Source organism: Lonchura striata, chromosome 4 (assembly GCF_050655825.1).
Source record: "Lonchura striata isolate lonStrDom1 chromosome 4, ASM5065582v1, whole genome shotgun sequence".
Lineage (NCBI taxonomy): Eukaryota > Metazoa > Chordata > Aves > Passeriformes > Estrildidae > Lonchura > Lonchura striata.
In genome coordinates, this window is record NC_140706.1 from 72471314 (window position 1) to 72488579 (window position 17266).

The 17266-nt window shown below is 37.2% G+C and overlaps 1 long non-coding RNA gene across 1 annotated transcript; it reads left to right on the forward strand.

The window, feature by feature from the left end:
* Nucleotides 1-4372: 4372 nt before the first annotated feature.
* LOC146767725 (uncharacterized) lies at nt 4373-16942 on the forward strand. The gene is made up of 2 exons (XR_014954972.1): nt 4373-8326; nt 15901-16942. It is a non-coding gene; the product is annotated as an uncharacterized LOC146767725 (long non-coding RNA).
* The last annotated feature ends 324 nt before the right edge of the window (nt 16943-17266 follow it).

The window sequence follows — 17266 nt, forward strand, 5'->3', positions numbered from 1 at the left end:
TGACAGCCACGTCGTGCTTGTTCTCCAGGCACAGAGCTTGAAAATAAGCACACGCATTTTTGTTATCTTAGTAATGCTGGCTGAGAAAAGCTGAGAAAGTCTTATAGCCCCTTGCCTCAGCACAGGATCTCAGCTGCCTCAGCCCAGCTCAGATTTTACATTTCTCTGAGAGTGAAATCCTCCGGCCATACCATGTGTGTGTAACCGTCAAGCTTTAGTCTGACAACGTTAGAAGATTCAAAAAAAAAAAAATATTTGTCTTCGCTGTGGTTTGGAAAAGGATTGTTTAAAGGAAAACGTCAGATGATAAATTCTTCTCTCTGTTCACTGAGTGCAAATGCAATAAAACCAACTGAGTTTTTCAGATTTATAAGTCATTACCTTGCTTTACCAAGATGACTTCCTCCATTAAAGAAGAATAATTAACTGACTCGAATTTACAATGTGCTATTTTTCCTGTCTTTTACTTGATTCAGCTTTAGAAGGAAGTCTGTTTCACACCTGCCTGCAGCCATTTTGGCTTCCAGATGTGCTGACCAAATATGTCAGCTTAAAACAGAAAAAAATATATGTGTGTATCGTAAGCAAAAATATTTCTTATTGAGATTTCTTAAATTGTGTGGCAAATTGGACTTTCATCTTGATATCAGTATACATCAGAAAAATGCATATAAGGACACACTTCTCAAAATTTAGGAAAAAATCTGATAAAATTGATTTGAATTGCAGTTTTCATTCCCAGAAGAATTATTAAATCTGTGTAATTATTTTAATATTCCTGTGGGACTGAACTAAATTACGCAGAATGCACAGGAAGAGAATCAACTATATTACTTGGAAATTTTGAAATGTTTTGTTCTAAATGCATTTAAGTTCATTTTGTGCCTTCTGAACGGCTTCAAGACAGTTGTGGAAATTGCAATTCAAGAGACATGTGAGAGGAGTGGGAAGATCAAAGACTGAGACCATTGCCACAGGAAGGGAGGATACATGGATGGAAGAGGCAATGAGAGGAATGTGGTACAAGTTTAAAAAATCATGCTTGGCACAGTAGCTAGGGAACCATTATTCACTATTCCTCAAGTAAATGACTGGAAGACACGCAACCCCAATTTCAAATAAAAATTTTGAAATGAATCAAGTAAACTCTTTCATGTCACTATGCATGATTCAATTGAAGCTTTCATTGTTACTGTAAATTCTGAAGGGCAAAAGTATAGACGGTTTTAAACAGATTCATTGGAAGAATAATTGTTGATATTACAGTACTTCAGATGCAAAGTGTCACTTGGGAAGCCTTAGAAATAGTAAATTTTGGGGAGCTGGGACAACATGTCAGAAGAGGCAATTAATTTCTAATTCTCTCGTATCATTTTGCCTCTTCTACAAATGCCCAAATGTATATGAAGTTAACATTTTATCTGGCCCTGTATGATTTCTCTTTTCTTCTTATAAAATATTTCTCAACTCCAGTAAGCTGGACTCTCTTATTACTCTGTTTATCCAGTTGGGTGCCATTAATATATTTAGTTCTGTAGTTCTTTTTTGAGGTTTAATTGAAGGGAAGATATTGAAGCATTTGGGAGGTGTATCAGACAAGGAAAGCTGTCTCAAAGGGGAATACTCCAGTCCACATCCCATGAGACAATAAGGGAAACTCAAGTGCTTCCTGAAAGCGACTATAAACAAAATACTAATTTTCTAAAAAATTAACTGCTTGACTTGGATTTGACATAAAATTAAGTTTAAAACTGATTTTTTTTAAAATTAAATTACAGGTGTTTTTTTTTTTACAGATAAATATCTTATACTAAGGTTGGTGCTTCCATTTCCCAAACATTTCTTGACTATTGCAGATGGCAACAGAACTGCTGGGACAGATCACACAAGTCCACTGGAACACTGTAACACTTGGTGAAGAGAAACAGGATTGTCCTTTCACACTATTCCCTGGCCAGAGGAGGTGGAGAAATAAATGCCAGCCAGAATTGCATTGGCTTGGATTCAGCAGTGCCTTGGAATGAGAGTCAGCAAAGCTGGTTTTAAGTTAATGATGGAGCTACACGCAGCCCTCATGGAGAACATGTGCAACCCATCACGTTCCCCTTTCATGCACATGCCAGCCCTTGAGAAAAGTAGAATGAGATGAATAAAACCACTTCACCAAGATTATTCCTGAGAATTTCTAAATGAGTCATCCAAGTTTCATGTCTTTCATAATTTTAAATTATCTATATAATTGTGCTGTTCTTCTGCAAATAAAAACATATGCAAATGAACGAGGGAAAGGAAAATAATGTTTTTGTGAGCAAGTGGTGGTCACAAAAGAATTATTGTGTTGCTTGTTATTGCAGTTTTTTCTGTCAAGTGAAAAGACACTGCCATTGCTAATCATCTTAAAAAATACTGCTGCTTTTTGAAAAATGAAAAGCAGCATTTGAGCTAAATTCTAACTCTGCATGGTAAGTCACTGTTAGTCACAAACACATTTATTCACTATTCATCTTCTCCAGCTAATTTTGCAGTAGGAAGAGAAAGATAACTTTATACAAAAGAACAGAGAGGTAAGTATTTTTTTTTCTTATTTTATCACTATCATTGTCAGTGTTTTGATTAATATTTTCACTTAAGAAATGAAGAGATGCTCTGCTGGTTGAGACTGGTGGCCTGGCTTCCAGGAGTGCTCTAGAGAAGGACATGTGAGCCTTTGTACTTCCAGCTTCAGTCCCCTCAGTCCCTGGACTTCCATAATTGTGGCAATATCTGGTTTAGGACTACGCAGTTATGTACCCCTTTTTAATCTATTTGATGATCTTATGACCATAAATTAATCTAATCCTTAACCTACAGGCAGGAAATGGAAAATATAAATAACTAATGTGAAAGAGTTAATTCTTATAATGTTTAAATCAATGTTTTACAATGCAAAGGAAATTGTTCATTAAAACACACCATTTAATATGTGTTATGGGACCAAATAGCTCTTGGTTTCCACATAAGATTTAAACCGACTAGCATAATTTTTGATATTCAAATAGAAAGACTTACAACTTGTTTTAAGATATAACATGTATAGCTATGAGTTTAATTGTCTCAAGAATGCCAAGTAGAATAAAACAAACCAAAAAATGAAGTGTTCATAAGTTTAACTGAGGAAAATTGAAGCACTTAACACCTTGCCATATTCTAAGTAAACTCCTTATGCACTATCCTATGGTCATGACACACAAGTGAAGTGAAATGTTCTTAACAAGGTCAAGCAAATTATTGAAGAGTTTGATTTTCATAAGGACTCAGTCTCAAGTATAGATTAGGAGAATAAATACAAATTGCAATTCCTTTAGACTGATGGCTTTGTTCCTAAAATTAGTCTCCATGTATTACATTTGGGCTACCTGGTAAAACTTCCTCATTCTTACAGAGAGAGGAGGAGCTAGAATCTTGGTGCTTCAAGGGTAGGTAAAGCATGTTAATTCATGAAATGTTTCAGCAGCCTCATAATATTCCTAGTGTGCCTTGTGAAACTGTATTGCAAACTGGCAGTAATTGTATTGCATGGGGGCAGTTCTGCCCAGTTTTTAAAAAAAGTTAAAAAAAGGGATGCTAAAGCATCAAAGGTATCTTCCTTCAGGTACCACAGCCACAGAGAATCCAAAGGCCACGTTATCCAGACTAATATTTATCCATAAGGATATGACATTTATCTTGATTTTCACTGAATCCAGAGTTTTAGAAAATCATTTGACAGGACATTAGACAAGAATTGCTCTACTCAGGCATCTCAGTGCATGATTCTGAGTAGCACAGAAGTGTCACACTGCATTTGATTTCTGTTGCTGTTATTCATGTATGGTTTTGACAATGAAAGCATTATTATATCAGATTTATTCAAGTACCCTAATTAGGCATCTCATCACTTTACAAAAATGATGTCCTGTCAAAAACAGCAGTGACAGCAGGAAGTATGGGATATCTGTAGAAAGAGGTGCATGTTTTATATTTAAACATAATGTGATGTACTTAGCGCCTGTGGTACATCTTGTTTTGCATTTTTCAGAGAAGTTAACTGAGAGCACTCGTGTCTTGAGAACCTTGCAGCCTCCAGGTAGGTCATTGCTGCAGTTTGGAATTGGAATTCCTCCTGAGTCTTGCCTGGTATAAGAGGATTTTGGGAGAAAGGTTTCTCATTGATGATACTCAGAGAAAACAACTGCTCAGAAAGGACTAGGCAGCTTCTATTTTAAGAGAGAAACCTTTACAAGCTATGGCTAACAGTACTGAAAACTTACATTTAGAGATGCCTACTTAACCAGCTTACAGGTATGGCAGACAATGCCTAAACCAGCATTTCTGCTTCTACTCAACCTTTATAGGCATCATTAGGAAATTATGCCTGTAAAGGCTGAGTAGAACTCTACTCTCCAATTTAAAAAAAATTGCTTTAATTTTAAATATAGTAATTTTTGATAGCAATGAAATAGATCAGTAGAATACAAGCAGAACACTTTAAAGAATCTTAGGGATTATTTATGTATCTGTGGAAAATAAAACATTCTTATGTAAAAATTCTTATTCCTGAGTTAAAGGCATTACCAAACCTGAGTAATATAGATTATACTTGGTACTGAAGCAGAAGAAATCAGTAGAAATTATGGTGCTTGAAAATGGTTCAACATTCAGTGATTCTTAAAAATAAATTTTCTCTCTTTTATTTTTCCTTTTTTTTTAAGACACTATATAGAACCAGCCAATTCCTTTTACTGGAAACTCCTGAGTTCTCAGCAGCTTTTGTTGAAATCAGCCTCTTACATGACTTTACTAACTTAAGTTACAAAATTTTCCTATGTACAGACTTTCATAAGCATTGTAGTGTTGCAGTTAATTAAAAAAAAAAAAAAGAGACAGTATAAGTGTCCTTTCATATAAAAGTGTCCAATGCTTTTACATACAAAATATCTTCAAAGAAAATGATACTGGTTTTGTCCATGGCATTGCACATGCTGAGATATGTGATATCCTGAACTGTGTGGGCTGGGAAGAAAAAAATATAGAAGGACTACCTTTCATGCTTAATTCCCTGTGCATTAAATAATGACTTTGTGTCCAGTTTCATTACTCATTCTGCTCACTGCACCACATTTCATTGATCTCTTATGAGCTGGAAGTTACAGGACTTTGGTTTGCTATCGAGGTTTAAACTTTCTGCCAGATGTTTTCTGCTGCATGCTGGAAAAAGCACCCAACCTCAAACATGTCTTGTCATTTTGTCCCCAAGTTGAGCACAGGTCAGTGGCACACATTCCTACAGCCTTGAGAGATGCTTTAGGTAATTCTTTAAACAAAACTTAAGCAAAGGTCATATTTCACTTACAGCTGTAAAGTCAAACAAGTCCCCATTTCATGACCTAATACAGTGCAGTAGGTACATTCAGCCTCTGAACAGAAACACATTTCTTCTGCTATTTCAACCCTGCAACACATTGAAGAATCCCTGTGGCCAATTAAAGCAAGATGGAAAAAATCCCATCTAATGAGAAGCAGGATATCATCCCGTTTGTCTCTTTTATGGCATCACATGCCTTCTGATGCTAAAGCTAGATCATATAGCTCTTTTGTCACATAATAAGTAAGTAAACACTTACTCCTCTGAATCTCCCCTCTTCCTGTCCCTGCTCCTTCCTCTCTGACCCTCAGAGGACCTGTGTAAAGAGCAAAAGAAAGGGAAAAAAGATGACTTGCATGTGCTAGGATTTAGCTTCTGGCAAGAGACATTATGAGGAATTCATTTCCTGGCACATAATTTAAATGTCCAGTCCTCCCTCCTACTCCTTTTCTTTCTCCCACCCTTCCCCCCGTTCCCCTTCCAAGCGGTCTTCTCACTCCACAGTGCTTGCTGCCACTTCCTGCTGTATGTTTGCTTTCTATTTTCATATCCATGGGAAAGGAATCTGCTCTAGCACAAGGCTGCTATCCTGCTCGTGTCCATGCTGGTCCTCACTGCCACTTTTAGCTTAGGCCACGGGTATTTGGACTCCATTAAGTGATGGTGAAACTATCCAGCAAATGACAGTCATTAAATTTTAGCCAAGTCAGCTGGAGAAATTTCCTCTTTGAGGTTGCTTGCAAGCTCCAGACAAAATAAAACAATTTTCAGTTTTAATCTAAATCCTGGTTTAGGGTTTTATTTTTGGGGAAAAGAGTTAAGTCGCTCTTGCTCATTAAAGGGCTCTCTGTTGTGTATCTTTGATGCTGCTTTGGGCAGCTCTGTTACTTTGATCCTCTTAGAAACAGGCTCATTACAGCATCCACCTCACTGAGTAACACTTCAAAGCTTTGCAAAGGACAAAGGGAAGAATTTAGAAACAGAGCCAAGTGGCTCTCAAGTATCTTGACTAAATTAACTTTGTATTAAGTGTTACTGGCCCAGCTGCAATTTTGAGAGGAGGAAACAAAGCAGTAACTCTATGTGCTTCCTTCACGTATTTTATATCAAATTAACAAATATGCTTGAAATCTTCTAGGACTCTCTGCCACAGCATCTGCTAAACTAGCAGAGACCATAGTGGCTGTATCAAAGTTAGCAGTTGCTCTGAAGATGTTAAAAGGCAGATTGATGTTGTCAATTGACTTATGTTGTTCAGAATGATAGAGCGAATATTAATCAACCAGTGTGATTAACAGGGGGAACAGGAAGTTCTCAAAATCCAGAACCTGCAGTAACCACACTCATCTTCAACACTTTCAGATCTATCCTTGCTGTAATGGGTCATTCTCCAACCTAAATTTATTACTTCTGATGTGTTTGACTTAGTACTTCAGTCAGGAAGTCAATAGTGTTACAATATACTATTTTTCACTATGTAAAAATGTCACTCTTTTCACTATTTTCACTGTGTGCTTTCAGCACAAACTGCAGTGCAGTGCTATTAACACAAGATTCTTCAGCAGCCTTGTCCCAGCAAAGGTACAATGGCAATTTGAGAGCTCAGCCATAGCCTGGGTGTCACAGTCATGCTGCCTGCCAGGGGTGGGCAAATCAGCCCAGCCCTAGTGGGTGACCTTGAGCTTGGACTCCCATCTTATAATGCCATAATCCCTGCCACAAAAGGGGTTTTTAGTTTTGAGATATCAGGTGATGCTGGTTTGGGTGATAATGATTCCTAAAATAAACCCTTTGCATAACTTGCTGTAAGTCAAATACAGATGCCATTCATTGCAGACTTTGAAAACCTCTATGTTGGTCTCTCTCAAAGACAGCAGAATGACTTTTGCTTGAAAGTTATGATTTTATTATTTATTCTATTTATTCTTCCTTTTGAGTCCTTTACTAGGAGGTTTTTCTGAACAAATCAGAGTACCTTTTTTATGAGATCCCACTAAAATAATCTAATCCTGTCAATGTTTTCTATGCTTGAGACGTTATTAATTCAGAAAATTCTCCTTTAACCAACAGGTGGTTTACAGTAATGAGTGTTACAAGTCGTGCAAGTTGTGCTTCTGCTTTGAAAGAGTAATAAACAGCAAAAAATCACCAGGAAGCCTGTACCTATTAGGTTGCAGGATGGAGGGTGCAGATGGCTGCCATTTATCAGGGTTAAACCATGTTCATTATATACTTTATTGCTCCAGAAGAACTGTCATAGTCCCTTGCTCACACATATTTCTACTCTATCTTCCTAGCAATCTTTAAAATGTACTTACGTGCCTCCCTGAATCATTAATTTCCTTCTCCCAAAGACTTATCAGTGAATATAAAAAATGAGCTATGAATTTTTTCTAGGGGAAAAAATAGAGCTTTATAAATTTTCAATAATATACACAATTTCTTTGAAAACAAAGAAAATCAGATTTTATACAAAATTGGTCTGTCACATGAAATCCTTTGTGAGGTATGAATTCAGTGCTAATATAATTTCAAGCTCTTTGTCTTGATTCAATGGGACTCCCAGTAATCTTCTGGGAAAACAGAGAAAGAAAACATGACTTGAGTCTCTGTCATGGATGAATTTTATGTAAAACACTTGAGGACCAACAATGAAGCTGCTTCAATTTTGTGAATTATCTGTTTTCTGCTGTTAAATTGTTAAATTGGAGACCAAGTACCACTTTCACCTTCCTGTCAGTATGTCCTGGAGCTGAAGCATTCTCCTGGAGGTTACTGTGGGCTGGAGAGTTGCTGCTGTTTTGGAAGCTGGAGAGTTACACGCTGTCCTGGACATGGAGCCTCAGTGTGATAATTTATTTTTCTTCTCTATTTTTCTCTTTAATATAAGCTGTCGCTATAGGACATGTGAAAGCACGATGTGAGCCACCTGCTATTTTCAAGGTAAAGAAGGAAGTTTATTCTCTGACTCCAACTTTTATACTCTTCCAAAGGTGACATTGGATTGGAGAGTGAATGGGCCACCTCTTCAATGACATTGGACAAACCACTAGTACATCAAATTTCTCCACCCCCATAAAAGAATGCAAAACAATATATTGTTTATAGAAATTGTGTGGGAAATTTCTCCAACAGAATGTAAACTCAGAAGGCTTTAGAAAATCTTAAGAATCAGGGTGACAATAAGCCACATTCAAGTTGGCCTAATTTCTGATTGATTAAGCCTTCCATCCAGAAGGCCACTTTTGCACTTCAGTGACAAGTCTGGAGAATCCACTTGGCACAGGCAGAGCCCATGCTTGAGGTTAGGAGTGCAAGAGTGCAGACACATGCCGTGTGACTTATGTCTTCATATATATATATATATATATATAATTTACAACCTTGCATGCTGGGTAAAAATAAATCCTAGATTTTCCCATGTCAGGTTTGCTTTGAACATTGGTACCTGCTCTGTCTGGAACATCAGGCATCTGTGTAAAGAGACTAATGTTTTGTAATATAGCAGAAATATGTGCTGCATGCTGCATGAACTCTTCATGAAAGTGGTCTTTAGGTAGAGTAGCACTTCACTGTTTCTGCTGAACCTGATCTCTGTTACAATTTCTCAAAATGAAGATCAGCTTGTAATGCAGTTTCTTAAAATTTTCTCATTTTTATCCTCTCACGAGCCACAGGGGTTTTGGGCACTGTCAGCAAATCCCAACAGCAATATTTTCTCCACCAGCATATCAGTGACAGAGCCAAACGGTGACAAATAGAGTATTTTTATAAATGCAGTTATTCCTCACTACTTCATTCACATTTCTATTGGCATGGGGATGCTGTCAGCATCATGATTTTGAAATAGCAGGGCACTAACACAGTGGTTATGATGACTTTATTTTGTGTAGAGAGGTATTTATTTCTCTGACTGTGCTAAGCAAAGTAGGAGATCCTGCGATATTCTAAAATATTCTTCCACTTGTGAACTGACCTCTGCCATTTCTGTCTCTAAACTTATGATGTATCTATCACCAAGAAACTCAGGAGTATTTGAACAGAATACTTGCCAACTGACAATTTGACTTGAGGAAATAAACTTCTGTAACTAAGCTCCTGGAAAAAGCTCTTTTGGGGCAATTGGAGGTTTACTGTCCTGATGTTGTGCATACCCTCCTGAGGGTAGTTCTTTCAAAATTATATCCTGCTCTAAATTTCTTACCATTTTAAACACAGTTGATCTTTAGGCAATGAAATATTGGTTTCTCTTCACATCTGAGTTCTTCTCACTTCTTTCCCCTGAAGTCGATCCTGATCCATAATTCAGTTTCTTTATAATATCTGCTTCAGGCATATCTTTATGGAGAAATAGACTGAATTTTACACAGTTATTAGCATACCCAATGGAACATCCATGCCCAGTATATGAGGAAACCCAAATTTTACTGATCATTTTAGTTGGCTCATAATGTTTAATAGCTCCCTGCCATGTTCAAACAAATAAGATTTTCCTTGGAAATACTAGGGCTCATATTTCACTATCTACTGCATTCTCCTACTTCTCTATTTCACTGCTGACAGAAGAAGAACCTAATAGAACAAATCATATTGTGTTTTAAAACCTGTCTACTAGAAATCCCAGTTTAGCTCTTGCACAATTTATTCTATTCTATTTTCAGATATGTATCAGCCTCTGTAACAGATACAGAACCAGCCAGTAGTGGTTTATATTGCATTATTCACAAATCCCTTGATTTACTCTGAATCTAGACCGTAGATGAGTTTTTAAAAACTGTTCTATTTGCAGCTGCTGTCCTTTGGGCAACTTCCCCTCCCCTTTAGTCCCTCTTCTAAAAATGTGACTGTTTTGCTTGTGAAGCACCCCTACCAGCACTATGAGTACATCTAATTCATCAAGCATTGTCCTGGAATGTCATCCATCTACAACTTATAAATATATTTCTATTTTTAAAGCAACTTAATACTTCCTTATAAGGCAAAATCAGATCCTGATGCATTTCTCAAAATTGTGACAAGTCTCTGGGAGACTCTTGCCTAACTATACTTTTCAGTTCATACTAAGTTTCTCTCTCAAAATCTTAGGTTTATCAGCTTATGCAATTTTCAAAAGCTAAAAGGAATACATAGTGATAGGAATATATTAACGAACTTGGGCTGCTTTCTCATGGGAATCCTGTTTATCTATTTGTTTGCTTTCTGAGTTTAAAAAAAAACAACACTTGTTTTTATCAGGGAAGCTAAGAAAACAGAGCAAACTGTAAAAGACAAATAATGGAAAGGACTGACAAAATAGGACTAGAGGGAAAGGAAAGTGCTAGACTTTTTTCTACTTTAGTTACAGCTAGTCCTCATTTTACCCCCAAACTCATGGGGAACTCCATTTCCTTGTTGCTTTATGGCAGAAATAAAACCCGACGACCAAAGTTCTTTTCCAAGAGAAAGAATAAAAGGTGATTTAAAAAAATGTTTTAATTTGATAAAATGCCATTTTAAAGGCCTATAGATAAATAGATACTCTAAGCAGCCTAACAATTCTTGCATTGTATGCAGGCTTGTTTCTAGATGACTGAGATGGTAATTTCACCTGAACTATTCTATTTTAAAATATCTTGAGAGTTGACAACATACAACAATATCAAGGTGCTTATGAATATAGACATCTGTAGCACAATGTATCTGTAGATACATTCATTTCCCATCCATATATTTTACAATTTTCCATAGCAGAAAAGCTTTTTTCTTCTCTTAATCACACATGTTTAACAGAAAAAGTCTCTATTTTAAACACAACTTGTAATTTTGGAAGGAAAAAAACCCTGTATCTTAACACTTACTAGTTTGAAAAGGAACCTATTAAAATATCTATTTTTACTGACAACATTTGAAATCAATTCTTTGGCAGGATGACAGATTCCACTTTCAAATGAATTATGGAATTTCTGTATGGATTTTTCTAAGGTATTTACTGAAATTATGAATCATATTTCCTAATTTACGGATCATTTGAAGATCTAAGGCAAATTAATGCAGACAGATCCATAATAATGGGATTTCAAAATTATATCTGCATCATGGGTTTATCAAGATTATGTACACAGACCAAACGCATTATATTTAGCTGGCTGCTTTCTAAATACAAGAACAGGTAGGCACCTTAAGGCTGGGAACAATGGTATGTATAAATATAGAGCCTTCATTTTTTATCTACTCACTCATAATGTTCTCCTGTGTTCATGCATTTTGGGTGAGCTGTTAATCTGCTAAAGTATGTGAAATGGGATGTTTTACATCATCTGGATTAGCATGTCATTTACATGGGTGTTAAATAATGGATGAGGTAGTGGAGACTGAGGACTGGATGCCTTTGGTGGCTGGTCCTGATGCTGCTTGTGAGACCTCTGAGTTCCTCTGGCTGCTGTAGGGTCAGTCCAGTGTGACAGGCACTGGGCAAACATCTGCCAGCTTCTTTCTGCAAGATTAGATTAGAAAAATTAGATGGTAGGGTGCAGTGATTCAAAGAGGTCAATGTGACCAAACTGAGACACTGAACTGACCAGGCATAATTCACAAACTAGTGTCACTCCAGGTAACATGACAAAGTGCTCTGGCCCAGAGAGATCTGATTTTGATGTACTGGCATCTGAATGAAAAAAAGTAGAATTAAGAGTCAGATAATTTATTTCCCACTCCAACCCCTCTTAAGTTATTGCATAGGGTTCATGAGACAGCAGAGAGGTTTAATACCAAGGCTGATGAAAATTGGCCCACTTCAGTTTATATGGGACTTGCAAAATGGATTTTAGAGAAACTGTGGCAGAAAAGCCACGTTTCAACTGATGAATTGATCTAAAATTGAATCTCTTGAAGACAGCAGATGGGAAACAGAGCAAAACTTTGATAATATGGTGGAACAAATAGGGACATTTCCAAACCAAATAAAGAAAAAATAAAAAGATGAAAGCATAACAAAGAGCACCTTTCTAAAAGTGAGTAACAAAGGGCTATGGACTCAGCCACTACAACAAACCTTTCTTGTTTTATCTTTTTGCAATCACCAGCACTGCTATGAGCCATAAGCCATCAGCAGCTCACTAAGTGACTGATCTACACATTGACTGCAAGTACAGTGGTAGAATGAGACACAAGGCTCATTTTGGAATTTTTATCAATTCAATGAAAGTATGAGGTGAATGCACCAGGTTTGAGGCACTGATATGTCTCCTTTTCTATTATATGGGAACTAAATTGGTCTCACCAGTATTAAAAGTGTGATGTAGAGTCGCCTCTGAGGTGCATGGATTCTACAAGCCTCAGTCTCAAAACTATACAATTATTAATGCTGAAGGCTGGTCACAAGCTTATATGCTCTGCCTACAATTTCTGGACTGAAACTGTTGCTGAGGGAGCAGATGTATCTTTTTTTACCTATATAAACTTGATGCGATGTAATTATACAGGGGTTTATGTCAGATTAGCTGAATTGGTTCAAAATTTAAATCAATGCAAGATATTAGAAGTGGTCCTAGATTCCAGATACAAAGGTTTCTTATAGTTCTTAGTCATGGGTAGAACCAGCTGGCAATACCTGAAGTGGTTTATGAGTCAGGTGTGAAATAATTTGCAGGCTAACAACTTCCCTGTATATATAAATGTCTCTCAGATATTTTCTTTCTTTCAGAGCTGTATTTCTGCCCAGCTTGTGCAGCTGCACTTGTAAAGATGCCGTGTAAAGCTCTGTTCCTCTCCAGTTTGAGCATGGGATCAGCCCTGCACTATCCATGGCTCTGGAGCTCCCAGGCAGCTCCCAGACAGGCAGAACTCTGGCTTTTCACATCCCAGCCACACAGCACTCACACAAGCCTGCAAAACTCTGCATAGGATTTAACCTTCATTATGTCAAAGGGGTCAATTTCTTTTCAGCAATAATGGCTCTGAAAGTTCCTAGTATTGGCTATCTGGTAACATTTTGGTCTCACCTATAAAGTTGAAGGTCAGGATTGAGTGGATGAGTTGATTGTAGCACAACACAATGTCTAGTAGCCTATTTTCACCCTTAGAAGGAGCTTTATCCACATTTTATATTAATTTATGTCTATTTGCTAAGTAATTATTTTTTTCTTCATCTTTCTATACGCTGACACCTTAATCTTGCAGACATCTTACAATTGTTAATGAGAACTAGCTCCCTGCCTTTACAATGTTTGCTTTCCATCTCTTGACACGGAGGCAGCAGATGATAGTTCACTTTGCACAGCTTGGAAATGTTGTGTTGTACTCCTCTTTTGAATAATACATTTATATTAGCAAAGCTCCAACCAGGAGCAATAATGACAGCCGTACAAACATGATTACTAGCTGAGACACAAGTACAGTCACTCTCTTGAATTCATCACTCTGGCATTGTTTTCAGCTCCAGACCTGAAAGCTATTTCCATATTCTACAGTCAAAAACATGACACCTGTCTCTAGGAGAAGCAGAACCAGTCTAATATCTGTGGAAAATACAATGCATCTTCTAAATCACACTGTTTCAGGGATATCTTATAAACTCTCTGTCTGGAGGGTATTTCATTAATTCCAGTTCCTATAAAGCCCATCATCTACTTAAGACATGGAAAAGCTTTTAACGAGCAAGATCTCAGGCTCTCAAGAGACAAGGTGTTCTGAGAAAACAAACAACTGAGCTAGTGCTCAAGACCTAGTTCCTGAAGAGAAAAACAAAGCCAACTCAAACCAGCAAGGTATTGAATTTGTTTTTAGTATATCTTGAAAAAAAAATCCTAGTAAGAAAATCTAGGTGACTAAATAAAACATCAGCTATTATGCTAGTAATGTGACAGAGAGAATTAGTAGAGGGCAGGTTGCACTCACAGCACTCTGTGAAATGGCAAGAGTGCAGGTCTTGTTTTCTCTTGGTGAGCTGAAATTGTGACAGGAGTATGAGGAGAATTACTGAGCCACAGATGAGCCGAAAAGATAATTCCTGTACACCAGGTGTGCCTTGTCTTTTCATGCCAGGTTAACTGCTCTATGGCTGAAATATGAGTGTATTGTTAAAAGAAATCCTAACTCTAGATAGGAAAAAGGAACTACTATTTTATTTGAGCAGGGAAGGCTGTTGCCTGATGCTGGTGTGCTTTATGCAGCAAAGACTGCCTGCTTCGTCCAGATAAGAATCATGCCCAGTGCTATCTGTTCTAGGGTAATATCCAAATGGAATATCCAAATATTCCATTTGGGAATCCAGCAAATTTGGTGAGCAGCAACTCGCCCATCCTCCTCCAAGTGAACAGGGGACGAGTGAGGAGCTGTGCTGAGCTCCTTCCCCCCAGCCCACATCTCCTGGCATCTCTGCCCTGCCCCAGAGAATGCCCCTCATCAGCCACAGCGAAGCCAACTGCACTCCTCCCCCTCCTCTGCAGCTCCTTCTTTTGCCTCTTTTAAATACTGCTCGTTATTATTTCTCAGTAAGAAATTGGGAGGAAATTCCCTAAGAGAAGGAAAAACAAAACGAAAAAATTCCTAACCTCCAGCATATGCCAATTCTGCATCTTTGTAATACCAGCACCTATGGAAAACAGTAAATCTGTCCAGACTCAGGCTCTGAACCAGTGACACAACTCCTTGGTGTCCTCTGATCTCACAGCCTGCCAAAAGTAAGCAAAACAAGTTGAAATTGCTTTAGATTGCTGCTTCTCAGGTTTGGTTGGGAAAGGTAATATTCTAATTCATTCTTTTTCAGAGATTGATGGGAAGGGTTTTCCTTGTGATGACTGTTCTATACATTTTATTCTGAATCTAACAAATTTATTTCATATTCTCTGCTCTGTCAGTGTTACCATGTTGACAGACTGCTTGGCCCACTGTTTTCACTTATTTTGTCAATAGTATAATCAGACTATCTGGAAATACACACTGTAATTAGAAGTTTTATCACCTAGAAAAATTAGTTGTCTGATTACAGTTTGGCAATCCCTTCTAAATTTAGCATGTTAGTGCTGTTATTCTAACACATATATATATATGTTAGAATATACCCATATATTCTATGCAATATTACATTTGTCTGCAAATTGGGGAGGAGGGGTGATGGTGGAGACATGGACCTCCAGCATGGGCCTGGTAATATGGGTGTGAGTTAAGATGGAAAAATAGAACATTTAGAATAAAATACTGAATTGTAAAAGGCACCAAAGTTATTCTGATGATGGTTTGAGCTGAGGTGCAATGACTTTCTGTGTCAAACTGTCCTAGTTCAAAGCAACATGATATTTTATGTGCCTGTGTCTAACTTATTCCCCACGGAGTTTCTCACTGTTGAGAAAAAAAAAAAAAAATTAAAAATGATCTTCAATAATGAACCTGATCTATTGTTTCAGACTCAATTTCTGAATACCCTGAGCTAGCCTACCTTCATTTCTTCCTCAGTAATGGTACTTTTGAAGATCAAATGTTCCTACTATAATACTTCTCTTTTTTTTCTCTCTAAGTGTGTGTGTGTTTGTTTCTTCCAGGTTATTTGGATTATGAGTAATAAAAGTGTCATGAAACACTGGGAACTGCACCAGATGTGGCAGAAGCTCTTCTCAACCACAGCAAGAAGTTCTTCCAGTGCTGAAATTCACTGCAGAAATCCAGCACTTATTTCAAAGCTGGGCAGTTTCTCACAGTGACTATTGCAAGCTCATCACTAGTAAAACTCATCTAACTTTATGTTTGCTTGTACAAATTCAGATAACTGCAGTGGCTCTGTAATATATGTAAAATAAAATCTCTGGTCAGGATGAAGTGCTGGCTAAATTGCTGGTGTGATAGTGTGGCTGACTTCAAAACAAACACCCACTGATTATTTCATTCATTCAGCAAGATATTACCCCAAGCCTGGCCTAGAACACAATGATTTGTGACCCTCAAATTCGAGCAGAAGCTCTATCATGGGTTAGAACTAATTCAAAGCCTCTCTTTTGCTATTACCCATATACCATACCCATTTTGCTATACCCATACATTACATTGGCAGTTCTTCTTCCCTCTGGCCACAATGCATGTTAGTGAAGGAAAAAATTATTTCCTGAAGCCATACTGCCTTTAGCAATTTCACATAGCTCTAAATTATGGGTAAATATATCATTTCTTAATGATGTTAATGTTGCTGAGTGTATAGGTCTGTAGTACTCAGAGTTTTATTAATAAATATCAGCTCTAAATTACTCATCCTGTTTGAGCAGTAATCACTCAGACTCTCAAGCAAGCAGAAAAAAAAAAGTGTTATTTTCTCCTCAATTTACTTGAATTTCTAAAGCCTTGCAAACTTCACATACTTTTAGTGATCTGTCTGCTTCAGCATTATCATAATACTTTTAACACTTCACCTTTGCATTCTTCAGGATGTGACCTTCAGCTTTCTCTGGAAGTATTAAGACAAGAATTAATTCTGTCTCTCCAGCAATATCAATTTTTAATGTCCTTCATGATAGTTTGCTTATCTCCATACATTCAGTTTATAATTTCCTTTCTATGCTATATCCTGGTATTAAAAAAATCCCTAAATGTGTACATTTTTAAAGCTCTCCTTGTTCATTGTTTGCACTTCAATTTTTCAAAAAGATAATCAGGTGCTTATGAAATAAATATTAAAAAAAAATCAAGACCAAAAATTATACAAAAGTATTTTTGAAGAAAATATACTGTATAAAAATAAACTACTCAAAAGGTCTTTCTTATGCCACTTATCCCTTTTTCCTCTCTCCAGAATCATCCTTTAATACTACTTTTACATCATGCTGAAATAAAAGCTTCAAAAGTTGCTGTAATGTGGGAAAGTGTCAGCTCTAATAGCACATCTGCTTGGGATACAGGACTCCTTCTTCAGAGGAATGT